The following is a 7,146-nucleotide window of genomic DNA, read 5'->3' as shown; positions in this document are numbered from 1 at the left end:
TCCCAGACAGAGAGTTGTGATTGGTGCAGATTTTAATGGACATGTTGGTGAAGGAAACAGGGGTGATGAAGAAGTGATGTGTAAATTTGGCATCCAGGAAAGGAACTTGGAGGGACAGATGGTGGTAGAATTTGCAAAAAGGATGGAAATGGCTGCAGTGAACACTTTCTTCCAGAAAAAGCAGGAACATAGAGTGACTTACAAGAGTGGAGGTAGAAGCACGGAGGTGGAATACATCTTGTGCAGATGATGTAATCTGAAGGAGGTTAGTGACTGCAAGGTAGTGGTAATGGTAGTGGAGAGTGTGGCTAGACAGTGTAGGGTGGTGGTGTGTAAGATCACTGGTGGTCATGAGGAAGATTACGAAGAGAGGCAAAGCAAAGAACCATGCAGTGGAAGCTGAGAAAGCAAGTGAAGGTGAAGAGGTGAGACAGGCCCTCTGTAGGCAGGAGGAGCTTCCATAAGACTGGACCACTACAGCCAAGGTGATCAACGAGACCAGCAGGAGAGTACTTGGTGTGTCTTCTGGTAGGAAAGGGGAGCAGGGAGACTTGGTGGTGGAACCTTAAAGTACAGGAAAGCATACAAGGAAAGAAATTAGCAAAGAAGAAGTGGGATACGGAGAGGACCAAGGAGAGGCGACAAGAATACGTCCAACATAGGGCCAAGCTAGAAGTGGCAAAGGCCAAACAAGAGTCATATGATGACATGTATGCCAGGTTGGACACTAAAGAAGGAGACAAATATCTATACAGGTTGGCCATACAGAGGGATGGAGTTGGAAAGGATGTGCAGCAGGTTAGGGTGGTATGATAGAGGACTAAGGATGGAGTTGGAAATCAGTTGACTGGTGCTAGTAGTCCATCCATCCATCCAATTTCTACCGCTTATTCGAGGTCGGGTCGTGGGGGCAGTAGCTTTAGCAGGGACGCCCAGACTTCACTCTCCCCAACCACTTCATCCAGCTCTTCCAGGTGGATCCTGAGGCATTCCCAGGCCAACCGAAGGATGTAGTCTCTCCAGCGTGTCCTGGGTCATCCCCGGGGTCTCTTCCCGGTGGGACGTGCCCGGAACACCTCACCGGGGAGGCGTCCAGGAGGCATCCAAATCAGATGCCCCAGCCAGCTCATCTAGCTCCTCTTGATGTGGAGGAGCAGCAGCTCTACTCTGAGATCCTCCCGGATGACCGAGCTTCTCACCCTATCTCTAAGGGAGAGCCCGGACACCCTGCGGAGATCGACCCCAAGTTACTGGAACTCCTCCACTTGGGGCAGGATCTCATCCCCGATCTGGAGAGGGCACGCCACCCTTTTCCGACTGAGGACCATGGTCTCAGATTTGGAGGTGCTAGTAGTGTGCTGGATAAATGGAAAGAATACATTGAAGAGTTGATCAATGAAGAAAATAAGGGAGAAGGAAGAGTAGAAGAGGCAATCATGGTGGACCAGGATGTTAGAAAGGCACTTAAAGATAAAAAATGGAAAGGCACTTGGTCATGATGGACCTGTGGAGGTATTGAAGCAGGAGAGGTGGCTGTAGAATTGTTGACGAGGTTGTTGAGTATAATTCTAGAGGGTGAGAAGATGACTGAGGAATGGAGGAAATGGGTGCTGGTGCCCATTTTTAAGAACTGTGGTGATGTGCAGAGTTGTGGGAACTAGAGAGGAGTAAAGGTGATGAATCACACAATGAATGGGAAAGAATAGTAAAGGCTAGACTCAGGACAGAAGTGAGTATTGGTGAGCAACAGTATGGTGGGTGAGGGGTGTTGATGGAGAAGTACAGAGAAGTACTCTGATGGAGAAGTACAGAGAAGGTCAGAAATAGCTATTGTGTCTTTTGTAGATCTAGAGAAAGCCTATGACAGGGTACCCAGAGAGGAACTGTGATACTTCATGAGGAGCTCTGGAATGGCAGAGAAGAATATGTGTGTGCTCGATTAGTACATGACATGGATGAGGGCAGCAGAACAGTGGTGAGGTGTTGTGTAGGTATGACAGAGGAGTGTTAGCTGGAGGTGGGATTTTATCAGGGATCACCCTTAAGCCCCTTCCTCTTTGCAAGAGTGATGAATAGGCTGACAGACGAGGTTAAACTGGAATCCCCGTGGCCCATAATGTTCGCAAATGACATCGTGACCTGCCGTGAAAGCAGAGAGCAGGGAACATACCATTAACGCTCACTTTCACACCTGTGGGGAATTCAGAGTCTTCAATGAACCTAACGTGCATGTTTTCTGAATGTGGAAGGAAACCTAAGTGTCACGTATGGGGAGTAGCTGGATCCAAGAGCAGATGGAGGCAGATGTAAAATGATGAACAGTTTATTGAGGAAAGGTAATGGCGGTGGTCGTAGGTGGGTTGGCAGGCGGTGACATGGACAGGTGGCAGGCAGTGGTGAGGACAGGGGGCTGGCTTGGCGGCAGGAATGACGTGGATCAGGAACACGGGGGAAAACACTGAGAACAAGGAGACACAGGAGTCAAAAAAGGGAACAATGAATAGAGTGACTTACGTGAGGTAAATGGGCCGTGGTACCGCTGGAAGTAACTGCAATACTTTGGCGAGGATTTCCTGGAACAGGCAGGCGTATATACCGGTGGTGATGAAGCTGATTGGAGACAGGTGCTGAAAACAGAGAGGGGAGGGGGGAGACAGAGAGAGGACGCAAAGCGCCAACCCGGCTCCAATAATGGAACTGCAGGGCAGTATATGACACCGAAGTACCCACCCAAGCACTGGGGTAACATGCAAACTCCACACAGGAACGCTGAGCCCAGATTCAAACCCACAAGCTCAGAACTATGAGACAGATGTGCTAACCACTCAATCCGTACAACCCGTATCACGTAATAACAGAAAATCAAACAAGCTGGAAGTAATGAAATGTGATACTTTAAAATGGTCACGTAAAAAGTATGCCATTCTCAAGTTGAAGTGATATCAAACGGGCTATTCAAAAGAAGAATACTAATGATTGACAGATATATAAAATGAGAAATACATACTGTTCATCTGGGAGAGTGCTCAATCTGGAATCGGAGCCCAGAAAGTGAGTGAGCAATGTAAAGCAGCAAATTGACAGGAGGCGAATGATTATTTCACATCAGCGTTCTTTATAAGCTGCATGGAGACGAAGTGATGTCTTTAGATGTTATGTTGATGTCCTGCAGATGAAGTAAGACGTGCAGAAGTCTGTGGAAGTGGGCTTATTCGTGACACAGATACTGTGGACAAACTTGTGTCACCCAGGAGCAGATTGCTACATAAAATGACTTGCTGGGTCAGCATTTTGCCAATGATTACCACTTTGGCGTAAACAAGCAAAGATGGAATGATAGGAGACTTCTTCTAACAACGTCAGTGCAGCCATTGTGAAATGAATTTTAATATGCCAGAATGACACCCAGTAGAGCACAGACCACCGCAAAGGATCAAAACATAATTTGAAGCACCAAATTGAACCGACCTCTTGCATATGTCTGAATTTTGTCATTTGGATTCATACATTATTCACTGAAAAATTCTGCATTCTGAAAAAACTGGTTTGCACGGAAAATTGTGGGTTTTTTCCTTGCCTTGTGACTTTTAATGAACGTATCCACAAAATCTCTGTTTCTCCATTGTGATCGCCTCTTGACTGCAAAAGCACATATTGCGCTGAATAAAAACTTTTAAGGTGAACGGACACATTTTCAATCAATGTAAGTGTTGTTATTGTTCATGCAAAAAATAATGAAAGAAATATATAGATGTATGACACACGTATAATTAGTTTCTTGATGAAAAAACAAGATGAACTTATGTACTGAACGTGAGGGTGTATGGTTGTGTGGCTATGACTGGCGGCCTGTCTAGGGTGTGCCTCGCCTCTTTCTCAGCTGGGATTGGCTCCACTTACTGGTGAACCTAATGAGGACAAGCACTATAGAAAACGAGTGGATGGATGTATGGATGGATAGATGGATCGATGGATGGTTTTATTGCAATATTACTCTCTCAGAAAGTTAGAATCTAAGTCTTTTTTATCCACCTAGTCAACTGTGGATGTGTAACAAAATATAAATAATTATTTCCTGTCTGTTGCTTACTCCTATATTATTATTATTAGTAGTAGTAGTATTATTATTGTTTCTCCATTTTGGTTGGAAGATATGAAAGCTTTATGTTGTTTTTTTTACACTTTTAAAAAACAATTTCTAGCCTGTTTTCTGGAAACCTTGAGACAATGGAAGTCTTGTAGCTAAAATACATTTCCATTTCAAAGGTGTACTATCCTCCCACACCCCTCATTAATATATGAATATGGCAGAATGTGTCAAGTTGAATGAAACGCAGATTAAAAATAAACAGAATTAGCATGTCAGGAGTGTGTAGTGATTCTGTCAATCTTAACTATGACGGGTAAGGTTTGACGCTAACTACGCAAATTTTAATTATTCTTTTCACCGTCATATAGGTACCAATATAGGCAAATACACTGACAGCTACTGTATGGAACACTTTCAATTATGCATCTATATTGTGCAGTATGTGCGTTGTTGCTGGATTTCTCTTGGTGTTACTTGAAAGCAGGGTGAGTGCGTCTGTGTGAGTATGTGGCCTCGGGCCATCAATGAAAGGTGCCGCTGAGGGAATTCGCCCAAAGGCAGAGCTCCTCAGTCGAAAGGAAAGCTTGCATCTCTACTGCTTCTTGCATGCAACAGATGCACAAACGCATCCCTGTGCATTCAATGAAGTCATATGTGTGGCCTTGCTTTTCATGATCGCAAACACTCTTAGAAATGTTTGTGCAGGTCCCGAATCACAGAGTGGAAAGGGCTAATGCAACGATGAACTGTGAAATAAAGCAATAAACATGCTTTTGAATTTTTATTTTTCAATACGTTGAACATAATCAAATGCTGGTCAGCCTCCAATTGGTCAAGATTTCAAAGCTATTTCCCCCATTGGAAATAGACGAACAGATACACATACTTAATTCTTAGTTGCTTGCTGAGCTGTTTTTGTCCTGTTCGGCTGTTAGGTCAAGCAGAATGGAGGATCTGTATCCCTTTTATGCAGGAACAGTTTTACTGCGTCACAGTGGAGTTTTTAAGCTTCCGCTGTGGGTTCTTAGTATTATAATTGATGTTTATTGAGAATCAAAATCGAACAATCGAACAGAATAAGGTTTTTAGAGGGGAGAGAGAAACGAAGATAAAAGACAAAGCACTAATTGTAAACAGGATGAGAAAAGTAAATCATTACATATCTACAACAATGAAGCATTAAATATGAGTGTTGCATGCGGCTGTAGTGCTACACCCTGTGAGGGAAGGACAGGACAAGATAGAACAGGACAAGGACAGGAGAAGAAGCATGCAGGACAAGGTTCGTGAACCCGACTGTACAACTGAAGTGTGGTGGGATTGACTATGTAAATTATAAAAGTCTATAGGAGAAGAATCTCAATGAGGGGATACACAAGAAATTCGCATATTCATAAGTTATTTGTCACAATAAGTAAGTGGCCCCACACCCAGCGAAATAGTCCCAGGGGTGTGTGCCTGCGGACACATGCAAGTATATTGACACTGTTTTGCATACACAAAGACTGACAGAAGTGTCCTGTAATTGTTGTGCCTGCACCGTGGAGGCTGAGGACCCCACCTAATCAATCGAGGGGCGGGATCGAGAGTAGCCCGCTGGACGGGACCCAGGGCAGTCCGCCGGCCCCACCGAGGCGTCCCGACAACTGGCCACCCGGTGGAGGCCACAGGGACCCAATGCCACCCCCCCAGCCAACCACCCCCCACCACTGCCCCACACACCCCTCCCCCCTACACCTCCAGGAGAGCCAGCCCGGGGGGCTGGATAACCGCCATGAAGCTAAGTGAGATCCCACCTCCCCCCTTGTTACTATGACTGCCAGGTCCCCGACTTGTAGCTAAAATACATTTCCATTTCAAAGGTGTACTATCCTCCCACACCCCTCATTAATATATGAATATGGCAGAATGTGTCTAGCTGAATGAAACGCTGATTAAAAATAAACAGAATTAGCATCTGAGGAGTGTGTAGTGATTCTGTCAATCTTAACTATGATGGGTAAGGTTCGACGCTAACTACGCAAATTTGCCCCACCCAGCCCCACAGAGCCTATCCCAGGACCTCCCCGCCCCCGATTGTTGGCGGTGGGCCCCCCCCCAAACCAGGCAGGGAGAAAAACCCCACAGCCCGCAGGGGACCACCCGGCTCCCCCACGGGAAGAGGAAGAGGCAACCGCAGCGGGACGCAAGGAACGGAGAGAAGAGGACGAAGCAGGCCCGAGGAGCAACAGGGGGGCCCCACCAGCAGCCAGAGTGGGGGACCCAGGCCGCCCCAGCACCCACGGAACATGGGCGAGTCACCACCACACCACAAATACTCCCCGGGAGGTCACCCCAGCGGTTCCCCCCCACCCTGGAGATCGGGAAGGAGTGACGAAAGTCCCGTCCCCACAGACACCAGAACCACAAACACAGAGAAGAGAAGAAGATCCCCACTCCATGCACGTGCCCTCTCGCCATGCAAACTGATCTTAAAGGTGTGGGAAAATAAAAATAAAAAAATAAATAGAATAATAATAAAACAACAACAACAACCTTGACAACAAAGAATATAGAAGTCAAAAGTTTACTTTCACACTTATGAAAATAGTCTTGCAATTGTCAAATGTCAAATGGCACCCTACTAAGGCAAAGGAATCAACAGTCTAGATTTAGCATGTTGAGGAAAGATGATCAGCTATCTACGTATATGTGTAATTGATTTTTTCGTTCTGCTGATATTTTTTCTAACGCAATATATTCTATGATGAGATTTAGCCATTAATTGATGTTAATAGCTTTCCAGTTTAATGGAATTGTTTTCTTAGCGGTAGCTAACTCGACAAGTAATGATTGTGAATATTTATTAGGGAGGTCAATTATGCCTAAGACGCCCAGGATGCACAATCTTGGGGAAAGTGGAATCCTGCAGTTTAAAATACACGAGAGTTTTTGTGTAACCGAAGACCAAAAGCATTAAATTGGTGTGCATTCCGATATAGCATGAAAATAGGTGTCTGTGGTATTTTGGGTGCATTGCACACATATATTAGATGGAGAGTATATGTGTATATAGA

General features: G+C 45.4%; 1 long non-coding RNA gene across 1 annotated transcript; it reads right to left on the bottom strand.

The window, feature by feature from the left end:
- Positions 1-2,307: 2,307 nt before the first annotated feature.
- On the bottom strand, positions 2,308-3,191 carry LOC133477387 (uncharacterized). The gene is made up of 2 exons (XR_009788338.1): positions 2,538-3,191; positions 2,308-2,458 (listed from the first exon to the last, which is right to left on the bottom strand). It is a non-coding gene; the product is annotated as an uncharacterized LOC133477387 (long non-coding RNA).
- Positions 3,192-7,146: the final 3,955 nt, after the last annotated feature.

The sequence above is a fragment of the Phyllopteryx taeniolatus genome, chromosome 4 (assembly GCF_024500385.1).
Source record: "Phyllopteryx taeniolatus isolate TA_2022b chromosome 4, UOR_Ptae_1.2, whole genome shotgun sequence".
NCBI classification, from domain to species: domain Eukaryota; kingdom Metazoa; phylum Chordata; class Actinopteri; order Syngnathiformes; family Syngnathidae; genus Phyllopteryx; species Phyllopteryx taeniolatus.
Note: the sequence above shows the minus strand (reverse complement) of the source record. Positions and strands in the feature narration are given on the sequence as shown.